The following is an 18717-nucleotide window of genomic DNA, read 5'->3' as shown; positions in this document are numbered from 1 at the left end:
AAGCATCACCTAGTAAGGAAAGAAATTGCAGACATCAGAGTTCAAGGGTGTTCTCTGAATGACTCACCTCAGATCACATGTACACCCCTAGATCAGTCATCCTGGCAGAGACATGGGGTCTTATGTCTGGCTTTACACGGTCTTGGTCCTGACTTAGCAGCACACATGATTGTCAATTTCCTCCAAAACTACACGACTGAAGCGGGGGAGAGGCAGCCCCAAGGATAGTGACTGGCAGATGGTCTAGGCCATGGAAGAGTTTGTGATGACCCACCAACTCCACCACCTCCTCATTCGGAGGAATTATAAGGGATAATGAAACAGACTCTCTTTATCCCATCTCAGATGATCTTATCACTGTGCTTCACCTCCAGGGGAGTTTAGGTGAGGTACTTCATGCAGAGCTGGTTCCCTCTTGTTCCCACACCCCAGTCACCAGCTCTCTGCCACATACGCCTGCTCTGCCTTTACAGTCTCACTTGGCAATTGGTGGCCACAGTGGACCCCTGAGCCATCCCCGCCCCCCCCCCAGGGTCCAGAATGCCCCTTTCTTGCCTCCAATGCTGCTGGGGAGAATGCAACACATGTATCGGGGGACTCAGGTTACACAGAGCCTTCAGCCTTTCTGACCTTCCTCCAGGGGTGGAGCTACAAACTATTTGCTTGGAGCTGCCATGGTTAGGCACTTTTGAAGTGGAAGCATCTGTTCTTTCCACCTGGAGGCCCTCAGTAGATGCCTCAGCTGAGACAGCAGGTGTCAGAGGTTGATTTCCTTTCATATTGACTGGTTTGATCTTCTTGTTGGATAAGGGACTCTCAAGAATCTTCTCAAGCACCACAGTTCAAATCCTCAATTCTTTGGCATTCACCCTTTCTTATGGTCCAGATTGCACATCTGTGCATGATTACTGGAAAAATCATAGTTTTGACACTAGAGACCTCTGTAGCAAAGTGAGTCTCTGCTTTTTAATACACAGTGCAGGTTTTACATAGCCTTTCTTCTTTCCAAGGAGCAAGTGTCTTAATTTTGTGGCTGCTGTCAAGGTCCATAGTGGTTTTGGAGTCCAAGAAAATAAAATCTGACATTGTTCCCACTTTTCTCTTATTTATATGCCACGATGTGGTGGGATCGGATGCCATGAATGTTGAGTATATTTTTGTGAATAGTTGTTTGAACTTTGAGTTTTAAGCCAGTTTTTGCATCTCCTCTCCTCACCAAGAGGCTCTTTAGTTATTCTTTGCTTTCTGCTATTAGGGCAATGTGATCTTCATATCTGTCGATGTTGATATTTCTCCCAGCAATCTTTATTTCAGCTTGGGATTTATGCATTCCAGCATATCGAATGATTTCTCCTATATAGAAATGAAATAACCAGAGTGAGAATGTACACCTTGTCATGCTTCTTTCCCCCTTGTAAATCTTTCAGGTGTTTTGTGTCTGATTCTAAGTGCCGCATTTTGAGCTGCATACAGACTTTTCAGGAGACATGTAAGGTGATCTGGTACTCACATTTCCTTAAGAATTTTCCACAGTTTGTTGTGGTCCACACAGTGAAAGGCTTTATCATAGTCAGTGAAGCAGATGGAAATGTTTTCTGGGATTCCCTTGCTTTCTCTATGATCCAATGGATGTTGGCAATTTGATCTCTGGTTCCTCAAACCAGTTTGTACATCTGGAAGTTCTCAGTTCCTGTAGTGTTGAAGCTTAGCTTATAGGATTTTGAGCATTACCTTGCTAGCAAGTGAGATGAGCGCAATTGCATGATAGGTTGAACATTCTTTAGATTTGCCTTTCTTTTGGATTGGAATTAAAACTGCCCTTTGCCAGCACTGTGGCCACTGATGAGTTTTCCAAATTTGATGACATATTGAATGCAGCACTTTTACAGCCTCATTCTTCAGGATTTTTAAGTAGCTCAGCTGGAATTCCATCACCTTTCCTATCATTGTTTGTAGTGATGCTTCCTAAGGCCCACTTGACTTCATACTCCACTATATCAAGTTTTACATGAGTGACCCAAGCATCATCACTATCCAGGTCTTTATGACCATTTTTGTACAGTTCTTCTGTGCATTCTTGCCATGTCTTCTTAATCTCATCTCCTTCTGTTAGGTCTTTGACTTTTCTGTCCTTTATTGTTCCCATCTTTGCATGAAGTGTTCCTCTGGTAGCTCCAATTTTCCTGAAGTGATCTATACACTTTACAATTCTATTATTTTCCTCTAATTCTTTCAGTGTTCACTTATGAAGACTTTCTTATATCCCCTTGCTATTCCATTGGGTATATCTTTCCCTTTCTCCTTTGCCTTTCACGTCTCTTTTTTTTCAGCTGTTTTTAAGGCCTCCTCAGGCAACCCCTTTTCCTTCTCACATTTGTTTTTCTTGGGGATGATTTTGGTGACCACTCCTCGTACAATGTTACAAACCTCCATCCATGGTTTTTCCGGCTTCCAGACCTAATCCCTTGAATCTATTTTTCATCTCCACTATCAAATCATCAGGGATTTGATTTAGGTCATAGCTGAATGTTCTACTGCTTTTCCTTACTTACTTCAATTTAAGCCTGAATACTGCTTGCTTCTGCCTAAGCATTGTTACCAGATCACCACCCACCACTCCCACTGGATGTGGAGCAAAAACACACAATATGAGAACTGTTACCCTGGGTTTGTGGCTTTTCATGTGCTTAGCTGTGTGACTTTGATCAAGTACATTAACCTCAGTATTCTCATCTGGTCAATGGGCACAATGATGATAATTCCACCTCTAGATGCATGTGTGCCCACTAAGAACAGGTGGCCCTGAGATGGCCTACTGGGTTCCTAAGTCTGGAACAAATATGAATTATTCTGTCACCTGGGGAGAAGGAAATCTTCTGTTTAGAGGTTATGGCTACCATCCCCAAGGCTAAATACTGATTCAAGCCAAATGACATCTATCTCTGAACCCTGACCTAGAACTCTGACTGTGCCGAAGCTTCTGTTGTCTGGGCCCCCAAAAGAGCTAATGATTACAGGCTCAGATTGCTCCCTTCCCAACCTTACCAGTCAGCCTTTCCCTGTCAACTACTTCTAGCCTGAAATCACACTGCAAGGAGAGTTCTAAGGCTTTTCATCTCTTTTCAATTTCCCACATCTCCAGCGTAGCAAGAAGTAGTTGTTATGGCTACTTGTCATAGCAACAACTATGGCAACCTGTAGAGTCCAATCTCAGCCTGTTAAATGAAACTGTCACCATTTGGCCCTTCATGTTTAAATTGTGTACAGTTGCCTTAGAAACCTTCCTATGCTTGCTGTTTAACCACCAAATATGTGTGGATTTGATCTAGTTTTCTTTCCCAAGCATGATTTGCCGGGGACCAGCCCCGGCTGATCCAGGGTATTCGAAGCGGGGACGGCGTCGGCGAGGATCAGGAAACAACTGCTTAATTAAACGTTAATTAAGGATATAAAGAGTAATAGAATGAGGATAGCTCAGTGAAGAAATTCAGTGGAGAAAAGAGGCTGAAATAAGGATAGCTCAGTGAGGAAATTCAGTGGAGAAAAGAGGCTGAATAATTCAGCCAGAAGGTAAGAGAAAGAACGACATGGTGAGACCAAGTTTCGGTGAACAAGGCCCACACTTTATTTTCCAAAGTAGTTTTTATACCTTAAGTTATGCATAGAGGATAATGGGGGAAGGGGTAGAGTCATGCAGTAAGCCAGGCTTTCTTCCTGCAAACTTATCATATGCAAAAGTTTAGGTGATTTGCATCATCTTCTGGCCCGGAGGCCTTTTTCTCTAAAGGTGATTATTCTAAAGTCAGGCGCCAGCCTCCAAAAAGCATTAGATAAAGTTGCATTCCTACAGAGCAAAGGTGTGGTGGGCTATAACAAGAAAAAGAATTAATTCAAGGGTCCCAGCTTACAAACATTAAAGCTACTATTTAAACCAATTATATTAATCAATACACTGCCAGGGACACAGCAGGTAAGGGATATGGAGACTTAGCAGCAAACATTGGCCCAACAAGTGAAAATCCCTTCACCAATACAATTTCTAATCAATCTTTTGACTGCTCAAAGGAATCTGTATTTAGACAGTTTAGAACATCTCATGCCTCTCACAGTTTGGAGGCTCTGAGCAATCACATGTGGCCGGAAAAACCTATTCAGGCAGGCTAGAGGACTTCCAAGGGAGTTTGTAGGTTGAAACACTGTCACACCCAGGAATTATTAACTGGAGCTATAAGCTAACTCTTTTTTCAGACAGGTAGTGGGGGACAGCCCCCCGTAAAGTCAGAGGTGTAGGTGAAAGCACAAAGCAGAAAGTAGGCAGACTCTGGTTTTGGGGGTAGATTGCTCGAGAATTTCCAGGGAGACTCCTGAGGCTTGATCCCGCCTTTGCGTATGCCAAGCCTCCTTCCTCATGACCTTTGCCAGAGGCGGAGCTCGCTCCCCGCATCTCCCCCTTTTTTATTTCTTTGATTCAAACCATGCAATGAAGTAACCAAACATTTAGTCATCTAACTACTCAAAGGAATTTACAAAAGCAAACCACGCATCCATTTCTTGCTTGCCCCAAAACAACATGGAAGTGATCTGCTGAAACAATGGGATAGATTGGCATGTACATGCCAGAAGGGACACTTTTTCTGGATTAGTTTTCCATCTAGTGCAGAATGTCTACCACAAGCTTCATCCTTCAGCAGCTGGTCACCTGGTTTTTTCAGACTTATCCCACTCCAGATCCCTTCAACATCCCTCAGTAAAATCTAGAGAACAAACTCAGTCAAAGCTCTCTTTCCTGCATAAAAAAATGTTGTTTTTTAGAAAACAATACTTGGTAACACATTCAAAATCTTGTGCTCCTTGCCTTGGATTCAAGGACCTGCACCACAGGATGGGAAGCCTCCCCGTCCAACTAAGGCTTTCTCTACTCCAACCAGGACTAGAGCCTTCACTGGACCCTGTGTCCTCATTGGTATCATTCAGTTGCTAAGTCATGTCTGACTCTTTGTGATTACATGTTCAGCAACAAAACAGGCTTCCCTGTCTTTCACTATTTCATGTAGTTTCCTCAAATTCATGTCCTTTGAGTAGGTGATGCCATCTCACAATCTCATCCTTTTATTTCCTCTCATTCTGTCCAAAATCTTTCCCAGCATCAAGGTCTCTTCCAAAGAGCTTGGTCTTGACATCATTGGCCTAAGTGTTGGAGCTTCATCTTCATCATCAGTCCTTCCACTGAATATTGCTCTATCACTTAAAAACAAAACTCATGTTTCTAATCACCTAACAATATTGACCATTGATAAAGTTTAATAGAAGTGGGATCTAGTCATCTGGGAAATCCCAGCACTGCCACCCTGCCTTTCTCTTACCATTCTCTCCACCTGGCATAGAATTTCTTCCCTAGAGCTTCTCCAGCTTGAAATGGCCTGCTGACCTAAAATTTTCAGCTATCCAGAAACTGTTCTTTCATCCTTCTTTAAAGAATTCTGCCTGCTCCCTGATTGTCCTCTGTACATCAGTTCAGAACAATCTCTCAGTCAAGTCCAACTCTTTGCTATATCATGGGGTGCAGCTTGCCAGGTTTCCCTGTCTATCACCAACTCCCAGAGCTTGCTCAAACTCATGTTCATCAATTTGATGATGCCACCCAAAAATTTTGTCTTCTGTCTTCAACTTTGTCTCCTGCCTTTAATCTTTCCCAGCAATGGGGTCTTTTATAATGAGTCATTTCTACCCATCAATTGGCCAAAGTGATGGAGGTTCAGCTTCAGCATCAGTCCTTCCAATGAATATTCAGGACTGATTTCCTTTAGGATGGACTGGTTGGATCTCCTTGCAGTCCAAGGGACTCTCAAGAGTCTTGTCCAACACACAGTTCAAAAGCATCAATTCTTTGGAACTCAGCTTTCTTTATGGTCCAACTCTCACATCTGCTCAAGTCTTCTGGAAAAACCATAGCTTTGACTATACAGACCTTTGCTGGTAAAGTAATGTCTCTACTTTTTAGTATACTGTCAAGGTTTTTCATAGTTTTTCTTCCAAGGACCAAGTGTCTTTTTTTTTTTTTTTTCCACAGCTGTAGTCACTATCTACTGTGATTTTGGAGCCCAGGGAAATAAAGTCTGTTGCTGCTTTCATTGTTTCTCCAAATATCTGCCATAAAATAATGGAACTAGATGCCGTTATCTTATTTTTTTGATCTGTACATACCTAATCAAGACCATCCCCAAGAAAATGAAATGCAAAAAGGCAAAATGGTTGTCTGAAGATACCTTAAAAATAACTTAAAAAAGAAGAGACACAAAAGGCAAAAGAGAAAAGAAACACATACCAATCTGAATGCAGATTTCCAAAGATAGCAAGAAGAGATTTTTAAAAAGCCTTGCTAAGTGATCAATGCAAAGATATAGAGGAAAAAATAGAATGGGAAAAACCAGAGATCTGCTCAACAAAATTAGAGGTAGGGAAGGATCATTTCATGCAAAGATGGGCCAAATAAAAGACAGAAATGGCATGGACTTAAGAGAAGCAGAATGTATTAAGAAGAAGTTGAAAGAATATTAGAAGAACTATACAAAAAGGATATTAATGACCCAGATAACCATGATGGTGTGATCACTTCCTTAGAGCTGGACATTCTGAAATGTGAAGTCAAGAGGGCTTTAAGAAGCATCACTACGAGTAAAGCTAGTGGAGGTGATGGAATTGCAGTTGAGCTATTTCAAATCCTAAAACATGATGATGTTAAAATGCTGCACTTAATAGGCTAGCAAATTTGGAAAATTCAGCAGTGGCCACAGGACTGGAAAGGTCGATTTCTTTGCAATTCCAAAGAAAGGCGATTTCAAAGAATGTTCAACTACCACACAGTTGCACTCATCTCACATGCTACAAAAGTAATTTCTCCAATCAAGTCTTCAACAATACATGAACTGTGAATTTCCACATGTTCAAGCTGGATTTAGGAAAGGCAGAAGAACAAGACATCAAATTGACATCCTCCATTGGATGGATATACCTACTTCTGCTTTATTGACCATGCAAAAGCCTTTGACTGTGTGGATCACAACAAACTGTAGAAAACTTATGGAGATTGGAATACCAGACCATCTTACCTGCCTTCTGAGGAATCTGTATGCAGGTCAAAAAGCAACATTCAGAACTGAACATGCAACAACAGACTGGTTCCAAATCAGGAAAGGAGTATGTAAAGGCTGTATATTGTCACCCTGCTTATTTAAATTATATGCTGTGTACATCATGTGAAATGCCCGACTGGATAAAGCACAAGCTGGAATCACGTTTGCTGGTAGAAATATCAATAACCTCAGATATGCAGAAGTCACCAGTCTTATGGCAGAACTTGAAGAGAAACTAAAGAGCCTCGTGATGAAAATGAAAAAGGAGAGTGAAACATCTGGCTTAAACTCCACATTCAGAAAATGAAGATCATGGCATTTCGTCCCATCACTTCATGGCAAATAGATGGGGAAACAATGGAAATAGTGTGATACCTTATTCTGGGGTGCTCCAAAACCACTGCAGATGATGACTGCACCCATGAAATTAAAAGATGCTTGGTTGTTTGAAGAAAAGCTATGACAAGTCTAGCAGCATTTTTAAAAGCAGAGACATTACTTTCCTGAAAAAGTTCAGTACAGGCAAAGCTATGATATTTCCAGTTTTCATGTATGGATGGCACATTTGGAACATAAAGAATGGTGAGTAATGAAGAATTGAAGGTTTTGAACTGTGGTTTTGGACAAGACTCTTGTGAATCCCTTGGACTACAAAGAGATCCAACAATCCATGCTAAAGGAAATCAATCATTAATATTCATTGGAAGGATTGATGCTGAAGCTGAAACTCCAATAATTTGGCCAACTGATGTGAAGAACTTACTGATTAGAAAAGACCCTATTACTGGGAAAGATTGAAGGCAGGAGGAGAAGAGGATGACAGAAGATGAGATAGTTGGATGGCATCACTGACTCGATGACATGAGTTTGAGCAAGATCCAGGAGTTGGTGAAGGACAGAGAAGCCTGGCGTGCTGCAGTCCATGAGGTTGCAAAGAATCGGACATGACTGAGCGACTGAACTGAACATACCCCATAGCAAATGCTAGTTGTAATTGTCATGTTTCTCCAGCAGTATGGGGCTCCCCAAAGCCCCAACACATATCCCTAGTTAGTCTGCACCCATGCACAGAAGTCACTGCCTAGCATTCACAAGGCATTCAGTGAGTTCTGATTGCAGGGGAACCTCCATTTTGGTCGATATAAAGGAGTAAATGACACATTTATCCTCCTGTCTCAAACAACTTGAAAGTAGATGAGATAAATAAAAGAGCAGTTTTTTACATCAAATGTCAGGCAACAGAGAATGGATTCCAGAGGCGGGGAGCAAGCAAGGTGAGTTCTACAATTGCCCCAACTCTAGAAATAGTTTCCAACACTTACATGGAAGGGCTATCTAGGCAGAGACAAATGGTCTCATCAAGAAGAGAGATTTGAGACTCTAGATAGTTAGAGTTCACAGGAGAGAGCTACACACAGAGAACTGTGTGAGTGTACAGATGATACCCTTCCAGTTTTCAGCAGAGAGTTGATAGTACTGGTCAGGATTATAAGGAACAATCCTTGAGTCTCAAATTGCACCAAGTCTATTGGTATCCACACCCACCATCATGGAAATTACTCATAATTCCCATGACATCAGTATGGCCCTGAAGACAATATTGCCTTACTAATGGGGAATAGTAAACCTGGTCTAAAGGCTGGTGTTATATCAGCTAAAAAACCTGAACAGCAAGCCTTCAAAAAATACAATTGTTTCCAATAAATTAAAAGTGTTTGCAAAGGGTGCCAGGAATAATTTATAAAAATTAAGAATATCCAGCACCCAAAGGGTAAAAATTGACGTATCCATACATCTGTGTTTCCTTTGCTGTCTCGCATACAGGATAATCATTACCATCTTTCTAATCCAATATCCAATTTAAAGTTTCCATATGAATTGTGAAAATATTTGTCCTAAATCAATCCAAATATTGTAAAGTAATTATCCTCTACTTAGGATAAATACATAAATTTAAAAAGAAAAAAATTTCTAATGTGTAAGGAAGCAAGGAAATATGCATAATGAGGGAAAATCAATTAGTAAAAACACAGTTAAAATATGCATTACATAATTAGCAGGGGAGGACATTAAAATGCTTCCTGGAATAATAATCTTTATAGTCATGAAGCTGAAGAATATTGAGTGTGTTAAATAGAGACATGGAAAATAGGAATGAAAAGACTGTGGGAAAAATTTTTAATTGTGCATCACAGAAATTTGAAACAACTTTAATAACACTGAAATATATGAGAATGGAATCCCACAGGAAATGAAAGAAGGAGAATAGAGAAAAGAATTTCATAATTACTGGCTGAAAAATTTCCAGATGTGATGAAAGCTTTAAATTCATCAACACAGAAGTTCAATTAATTCAAGGACAAGAAATAGGACAACTGTTCAAAGGTACATGATAATTCATTGTTTAAAACAATCAACCAAAGAAATGTAACCAGGAGGAAAAACAGACACAATAGAACAAAAAATGGGAATGACAGCAGATTAGGCATATGAAACAATGTTAGCCAGAAGACACTGGCACCACATCTTAAAATGCTGAGAGAAATATAATTGACTCAGAATTTTATACCGAAGAAAAATACATATCAAAAACAAGGTAAAATACTTGCTAAGATGTACAACTATGAGACTGCATCACCACCAACAGACAAATGTAAGAAGAAATGTTTTTTAAAAGGCCTCAAATGTGAGATCTCTATAATTCTAGCCATATCAGTCCTTCAAAAGACCTTGATTAGGAGAAACTAATATTAAAGTATAAATAGTCATTGTGTTTCTACATACTTCTATAAAGTGTTGCTAACTCCTCAGTACTGGAGATTGTAATGCTGGTGGACTAGGTGGAGAAGTGATGTGAACAGAAGTAGGGAAGGTGAGACAGGTAGGTCAGAATGTGAGGTAACAAAAACAAGGTATTTAGAAACTGAAGAATTGAGAGATATTTGGGACCTGAGTTGGAAAAGCAATTTTCAAACCAAATTGAGCCATGTGGTATGTATAATCCTCGTTTTAGTCCTAAGAAGATCTCTACTGACCAGTCTGTCTTTTTTTTTTTTTTTTTTTCTGAGCACAGTTCAGATCCATCCAGCTGTCTCTCATTGAAGCTCCTTCCTCCTAGCTCCCACATTGTGCCCAGCTGTTCAGACTAATATATACAGAAAAGGTTTGTTATTTAAGGCAGACACTGCTGGATGCCTACAAAATGGTCTATTCTCTGCTTATTTTTGAAAATTGAAAATAGTGTGTTATATAGCCATGAGCCCAGTAGCTACAGGACTGCATTTCCTACCCTTCCGTGCTCTTGGTCATGACTGGTGACTGAGATGCAAGCAGACCTATAAGAGGGATTTCTTGGAAAACTGCTTTAAAAGAGCTGGTTTAGCTGAGAGATGAGTCTCTTCCCTTCCTTACCTTCTTCCTAACTGCTCCCTGGATTTTAGTTGTGATGGCTGGAACTCCTGCAGTTGTGTTGGATAATCATGTAACGTTGGAGATAGATACCACCCAATCTCTCACTGGCTCGCCTCCAGCTTTGTTTCAGTGGGAGAGAAAAATCAAGTTTATCTTGCTAAAGTTATGGTTGTTTTAGTTTTTTGCAATGTACATCCAAACTAATCCTGATAATACCATGTGTTTAATATGATATAGGCTTATTATTTTCTTGGGTTTAGTGAATATATTTATATTTTACATTTCTCTTATTTTTTATCTTATAAATTGATTCATCAACCACAGGTATATCTAAATTTTATAACTGAAAAATTATGATTATAATCATACTTTGCTATAGATTTTGCATTTTTATACTTTCTTATCTTCTTTCCTTTCTTGTTTTCTCCATATTTTTACAGCCTTGGCCATTTCCTCTCTTATAACCTCATCCATATCTATATCTACAGACCAAAACAGGCTGAAAGCTGTCTGGGGAGAACCAAAGAAGAATTCATTAGAGGGACATGAATGAAGGGTGGTGGCCCCTGTTACTCATCATGTATGTTCTGTAGTAGGATCAAATTCCCCTGCCCTTCTGTGGACCCACCACCCCCAGGTTTTCCACGACCATGGAAGATACTTCGGCCAGTGGAATTTGAGTAGAGGTGATATGTCACTTCCAAATTGAAGTATTATTTTCTTTCCCACTAGCTGGAATGCAGATGTAATGACAGGAGCTGGAGCAGCCATGTTAGACCAGAGGTAAGTAGCAAAGGTGGAAGATGTAAGAAGAAAGAAGCAGGTCCCCATTTCTGTGGAGAGACCTACACTAATATTATATGAAAGAGAATTGAAATTGTATTGTATCTAAGACAATGTTATTTAAGGTTCGATTACAGTAGTTGAACCTGTAACCTAACACTCATAATAGAATAAGTGATCTTTGTGTTAGCCTTGTCTTGACATTAGAGTCTCGTATAATGAGACAAGATCTACTGACATATACTCCCAAGTGACTCAAGTGACAGCCTGCCCTCTGGAAGCTGTGGTCTACTGTGGGTTTCATAAACTCAAGCAAGAACAAAGCGACATGGTGGGGACAGCTTCAAGATGCTGTAGGAACACTTGGGAGGGGAACCTAAATCAGTCCTGGTCTCAGGAGGTTACTTGAAGTAGCGGACAATCCTCTATTGGTCTCCTTAAAAATAGGCCATGGTGCCAGTTTCATGTAAAAGTGATGAATTTCAAATTCCTTCCAGAGTGTTTTCCCTTTTGATCCAGTGCTTAAGATACGCATTTGAGACATGGCTTGGGAAGATTTCAAATGCCCCAGGGCAACAAAACCGGCGGGCCACAACTACTGAGACTGAGTGCCCTAGAGCCTGTGATCTGCATCAAGAGAAACACAGGATTGAAAAGCCAGTGTACTGAAATTACAGAGTAGCCCCAGTTCGCTGCAAATAGAGAAGTTCTGAGCAGCAATGAAGTCTTAGTGCAGCCAAAATTTATATGTATGTATATATATATATATATATATATATAGAGAGAGAGAGAGAGAGAGAGAGAGAGAGAAAGAGAGAGAGAGAGAAATTAACAATAACACAAGAATTGTGGGAAACGTTAATATCCCACTCACACCTATGGATAGATCAACTAAACAGGTAAATAACAACGAAACACAAACTTTAAGTGATACAATATACCAGTTAGACCTAATTGATATCTATAGGACATTTACCCCAAAACAATGAAATTCACCTTTTTCTCAGGTGCACGTGGAAACTTCTCTGGGATAGACCACATCCTGGGGCATAAATCTTACCTTGGTAAATTCAAAATAACTGAAATAATTCCAAGCATATTTTCTGGCCAGAATGCAGTAAGATTAGATCTCAATTACAGGACAAAAACTATTAAAAATTCCAACATATGGAGGATGAACAACAAGCTGCTGAATAACCAACAATCCACAGAAGAAATAAAAAAAGGGAATCAAAATATGCATAGAAACGAATACAAATGAAAACACAACAACCCCAAAACTATGGAACACTGTAAAAGCAGTGTTAAGGGGAAGGTTCATAGCAATACAGCTTACCTCAAGAAACAAGAAAAAAGTCAAATAAATGGACGTGAGTCTCAGTGAACTCCGGGAGTTGGTGATGGACAGGGAGGCCTGGCGTGCTGCGATTCATGGGGTCGCAAAGAGTCGGACACGACTGAGTGACTGAACTGAACTGATCTGACACATAAAGCAACCAGAAAAGGAAGAAATTAAGAACCCCAGGGTTAGTAGAAGGAAATAAAACTTAAAAATTAGGGCATAAATAAATGCAGAAGAAACAAACGAAACCAAAATAAAAATCAACAAAGACAAAAGCTAGTTCTTTGAGAGGATAAATAAAATTGACAAACCAGTAGCCAGACTTATCAAGAAACAAAGGGAGAAGAATCAAATCAACAAAATTAGAAATGAAAATGGAGAGATCACAAAAGATAACACAGAAATACAAAGGATCATAAGAGACTACTCTCAGCAACTATATGTCAATAAAATGGACAACTGGGAAGAAATGGACAAATTCTTAGAAAAAAAAAACTTTCCAAAACTGAACCAGGAAGAAATAGAAAATCTTAATAATCCCATCACTATCACAGAAATTGAAACTGTAATCAGAAATTTTCCAACAAACAAAAGCCCATGACCAGACAGCTTCACAGCTGAATTCTACCAAAAATTTAGAGAAGAGCTAACACCTATCCTACTCAAACTCTTCCAGAAAATTGCAGATGAAGACAAACTGCCAAACTCATTCTATGAGGCCACCATAACCCGAATACCAACACCTGACAAAGATGCCACATATAGGCCAGTATCACTGATGAACATAGATGGAAAAATCCTTAACAAAATTCTAGCAAACAGAGTCCAACAACATATTAAAAAGATCATACTTCATGACAAGTGGGCTTTATCTGAGGGATGCAAGGATTCTTCAATATCCACAAATCAATCAACATAATACACTACATTAAAAAATTGAAAGATAAGATCCATATGATTATCTCAATAGATGCAGAGAAAGCTTTTTAAAAAATTCAACATCCATTTATGATAAAATCCTCCAGAAAACAGGAATAGAAGGAACCCACCTCAACATAATAAAAGGTATATATGACAAACCCACAGCAAACATTATCCTCAATGGTGAAAAATTGAAAGCATTTCCCCTAAAGTCAGGAATAAGACAAAGGTGTCCACTCTCATCATTACTATTCAACATAGTTTTGGAAGTTTTTGCCACATCAATAAGAGCAGAAAAAGAAATAAAAGGAATCCAGACTGGAAAAGAAGAAGTACAACTCTCAACGTTTGCAGATGACATGATCCTCTACATAGAAAACCCTAAAGATTCCACCAGAAAATTACTAGAGCTAATCATTGCATATAGTAAAGTTGCAGGATATATATCAACACACAGAAATCCCTTTCATTCCTATACACTAATAATGAGGAAATAAAAAAGAAATTAAGGAAACACTTCCATTCATCATTGCAATGAAAAGAATAAAATATGTAGGAATATATCTACCTAAAGAAACAAAAGACTTATCTATAGAAAACTATAAAACACAGGTGAAAGAAATCAAAGAGGACACTAATAGATGGATCATGTTCATGGATCAGAAGATTCAATATAGTGAAAATGAGTATACTACCCAAAACAATCTATAGATTCAATGCATTCCCTAGCAAGCCACCAATGGTATTTTTCACAGAACTAGAAAAAATAATTTTGCAATTGATATGGAAATACAAAATACCTTGAATAGCCAAAGCAATCTTGAGAAAGAAGAATGGAACTGGAGGGATCAACCTGCCTGACTTTAGGCTCGAATAAAAAGCTACATTCATCAAAACAGTATTGTACTTGTACTAGCACAAAGACAGAAATGTAGATCTGTGAAACAAAATAGAAAGCCCAGAGATAAATCCACACACCTATGGACACCTTATCTTTGACAAAGGAAGCAAAAATACACAATGGAGAAAAGACAATCTCTTTAACAAGTGTTGCTGGAAAAACTGGTCAACCATTTGGAAAAGAATGAGACTAGAACGCTTTCTAACACCATACAAAACAAAAATAAACTCAAAATGGATTAAATATCTAAACATAAGACCAGAAACTCTAAAACTCCTAGAGGAAAACAGAGAAAACACGCTCCAACATAAATCACAGCAGGCTCCTCTATGACCCAACTCCCAGAGTATTCGAAATAAAAGCAGAAAGAAACAAATGGGACCTAATTAAACTAAAAACTTTTGCACAATAAAGGAAACTATAAGCAAGGTGAAAAGACAGCCTTCAGATTGGGAGAAAATAATAGCAAGTGAAGCAATGGACAAAGAATTAATCTCAAAAATATGCAAGCAACTCCTGCAGCTCAATTCCAGAAAAATAAATGACCCAATCAAAAAATGGGCCAAAGAACTAAACAGACATTTCTCCAAAGAAGACATACAGATGGCTAACAAACATATGAAAAGTTGCTCAACATCGCTCATTATCAGATGAGATCAGATCAGATCAGTCGTTCAGTCGCATCCGACTCTTTGCGACCCCATCAATCGCAGCATGCCAGGCCTCCCTGTCCATCACCAACTCCCGGAGATCACTCAGACTCACGTCCATTGGGTCAGTGATGCCATCCAGCCATCTCATCCTCTGTCGTCCCCTTCTCCTCCTGCCTCCAATCCCTCCCAGCATCAGAGTCTTTTCCAATGAGTCAACTCTTCGCATGAGGTGGCCAAAGTACTGGAGTTTCAGCTTTAGCATCATTCCTTCCAAAGAAATCCCAGGGCTTATCTCCTTTAGAATGGACTGGTTGGATCTCCTTGAAGTCCAAGGGACTCTCAAGAGTCTTCTCCAAAACCACAGTTCAAAAGCATCAATTCTTCAGCGCTCAGCCTTCTTCACATTCCAACTCTCACATCCATACATGACTACTGGAAAATCATAGCCTTGACTAGATGGACCTTTGTTGGCAAAGTAATGCCTCTGCTTTTCAATATGCTATCTAGGTTGGTCATAACTTTCCTTCCAAGGAGTAAGCATCTTTTAATTTCATGGCTGCAATCACCATCTGCAGTGATTTTGGAGCCCAGAAAAGTAAAGTCTGACATTGTTTTCACTGTTTCCCCATCTATTTCCCATGAAGTTATGGGACCGGATGCCATGATCTTCGTTTTCTGAATGTTGAGCTTTCAGCCAACTTTTTCACTCTCCACTTTCACCTTCATCAAGAGGCGTTTTAGTTCCTCTTCACTTTCTGCCATAAGGGTGGTGTCATCTGCATATCTGAGGTTATTGATATTTCTCCTGGCAATTTTGATTCCAGCTTGTGCTTGTTCCAGCTCAGCATTTCTCATGATGTACTGTGCATATAAGTTAAATAAACAGGGTGAGAATATACAGCCTTGACGTACTCCTTTTCTTATTTGGATCCAGTCTGTTGTTCCATGTCCAGTTCTAACTGTTGCTTCCTGACCTGCATACAAATTTCTCAAGAGGCAGATCAGGTGGTCTGGTATTCCCATCTCTTTCAGAATTTTCCACAGTTTATTGTGATCCACACAGTCAAAGGCTTTGGCATAGTCAATAAAGCAGAAATAGATGTTTTTCTGGAATTCTCTTGTTTGTTTGATGATCCAGCGGATGTTGGCAATTTGGTCTCTTGTTCCTCTGCCTTTTCTAAAACCAGCTTGAATATCTGGAATTTCAAGGTGCAAATATTGCTGAGACCTGGCTTGGAGAATGTTGAGCATTACTTTACTAGCGTGTGAGATGAGTGCAATTGTGCGGTAGTTTGAGCATTCTTTGGCATTGCCTTTCTTTGGGATTGGAATGAAAACTGACCTTTTTACATCCTGTGTCCATTGCTGAATTTTCCAAATTTTCTGGCATATTGAATGTAGCACTTTCACAGCATCATCTTTCAGGATTTGGAATAGCTCAACTGAAATTCTATCACCTCCACTAGCTTTGTTCATAGTGATGCTTTCTAAGGCCCACTTGACTTCACATTCCAGGATGTCTGGCTCTAGGTCAGCGATCACACCATCATGATTATCTGGGTCATGAAGATCTTTTTGTACAGTTCTTCTGTGTATTCTTGCCATCTCTTCTTAATATCTTCTGCTTGTGTTAGGTCCATACCATTCTTGTCCTTCATCAAGCGCATCTTTGCATGAAATGTTCCTTTGGTATCTCTGATTTTCTTGAAGAGATCTCTAGTCTTTCCCATTCTGTTGTTTTCCTCTGTTTCTTTGCATTGATCGCTGAAGAAGGCTTTCTTATCTCTTCTTGCTATTCTTTGGAACTCTGCATTCAGATGTTTATATCTTTCCTTTTCTCCTTTGCTTTTCACTTCTCTTCTTTTCACAGCTATTTGTAAGGCCTCCCCAGACAGCCATTTTGCTTTTTTGCATTTCTTTTCCATGGGGATGGTCTTCATCCCTGTCTCCTGTACAATGTTACAAACCTCATTCCATAGTTCATCAGGCACTCTATCTATCAGATCTAGGCCCTTAAATCTATTTCTAGCTTCCACTGTATAATCATAAGGGATTTGATTTAGGTCATATCTGAATGGTCTAGTGGTTTTCCTTACTTTCTTCAATTTAAGTCTGAATTTGGCAATAAGGAGTTCATGGTCTGAGCCAGTCAGCTCCTTGTCTTGTTTTTGTTGACTGTATAGAGTTTCTCCATCTTTGGCTGCAAAGAATATAATCAATCTGATTTCGGCGTTGTCAGAACCACAATGAGGTACCATGTAACGCCAGTCAGAATGGCTACTATCCAAAAGTCTACAAACAATAAATACTGGAGAGGGTGTGGAGAAAAGGGAACCCTCTTACACTGTTGGTGGGAATGCAAACTAGTACTGCCACTCTGGAAAACAGTGTGGAGATTCCTTAAAAAACTAGAACTAGAACTGCCACATGACCCAGAAATCCCACTGCTGGGCATACACACCAAGGTAACCAGAATTGAAAGAGACACATGTACCCCAATGTTCATCACAGCATTGTATATAATAGCCAGGACATAGAAGCAACCTAGCTGTCCATCAGCAGACGAAAGGATAAGAAAGCAGTGGTACATATACACAATGGAATATTACTCAGCCATTAAAAAGAATACATTTGAATCAGCTCTAATGAGGTGGGTGAAACTGCAGCTTATTATACAGAATGAATAAGCCAGAAAGAAAAACACCAATACAGTAAACTAACACATATATATGGAATTTAGAAAGATGGTAATGATAGCCCCATATGCAAGACAGAAAAAGAGATACAGATGTATAGAACAATCTTTTGGACTCTGTGGGAGAGGGTGAGGGTGGGATGATTTTGGGGAATGGCATTGAAACATGTATATTATCATATGTGAAATGGATTGTCAGTCCAGGTTTGACGTATGAGACAGGGTGCTTGGGGATGGTGTATTGGGATGACCCAGAGGGATTTGATGGGGAGGGGGGAAGGAAGGGGGTTAAGGATGAGGAACACATGTACACCTGTGGCAGATTTATGTCAATGTATGGCAAAACTACTACCATATTGTAAAGTAACTAGCCTTCAATTAAAGTAAATCAATTTATATTAAAAATATTCTTAAAGAGACATAAATTAGGTATCAGGGGAAGCAAGACATGAAAATGGATGAATCAGTCTGCATCTGATATCATGCAAGTCATGCAGAGGGAAGCTACAGCCTGTTTTCATAGGGAACTTTGGACATAAGATATGCCTCAAACGTGCCCCAACCCAAGACTAGGGAGCTGGGATTTCACTCTCCCACTAGCACCTCCCTCTCATCCTTCAACTAACTCTGAACTGATGTCTCAGAGCCTTTGTATTAGATCCTCCAAAGACAAATCAAAGGTGACACTAGAAGCAAAAAGACACCAAAGCTCAGGAAAATGCAACCTCAGATAATGTCTCGATTTCTGCCCCCACTCTGCCATCTCCAGCATCATATCTGGAATCCTGTGAGTTTAAAGATCTCCATGATTCTCTAGACATATGCATTTTTCAAAATTCAGCTTTTAATTTATATAGGAGTATAGTTAATTTACAGTA

The sequence above is a fragment of the Bos indicus genome, chromosome 29, assembly GCF_029378745.1.
Source record: "Bos indicus isolate NIAB-ARS_2022 breed Sahiwal x Tharparkar chromosome 29, NIAB-ARS_B.indTharparkar_mat_pri_1.0, whole genome shotgun sequence".
Lineage (NCBI taxonomy): Eukaryota > Metazoa > Chordata > Mammalia > Artiodactyla > Bovidae > Bos > Bos indicus.
The sequence above is the reverse complement of the archived record's forward strand: the minus strand, read 5'-3'. Positions refer to the sequence as shown.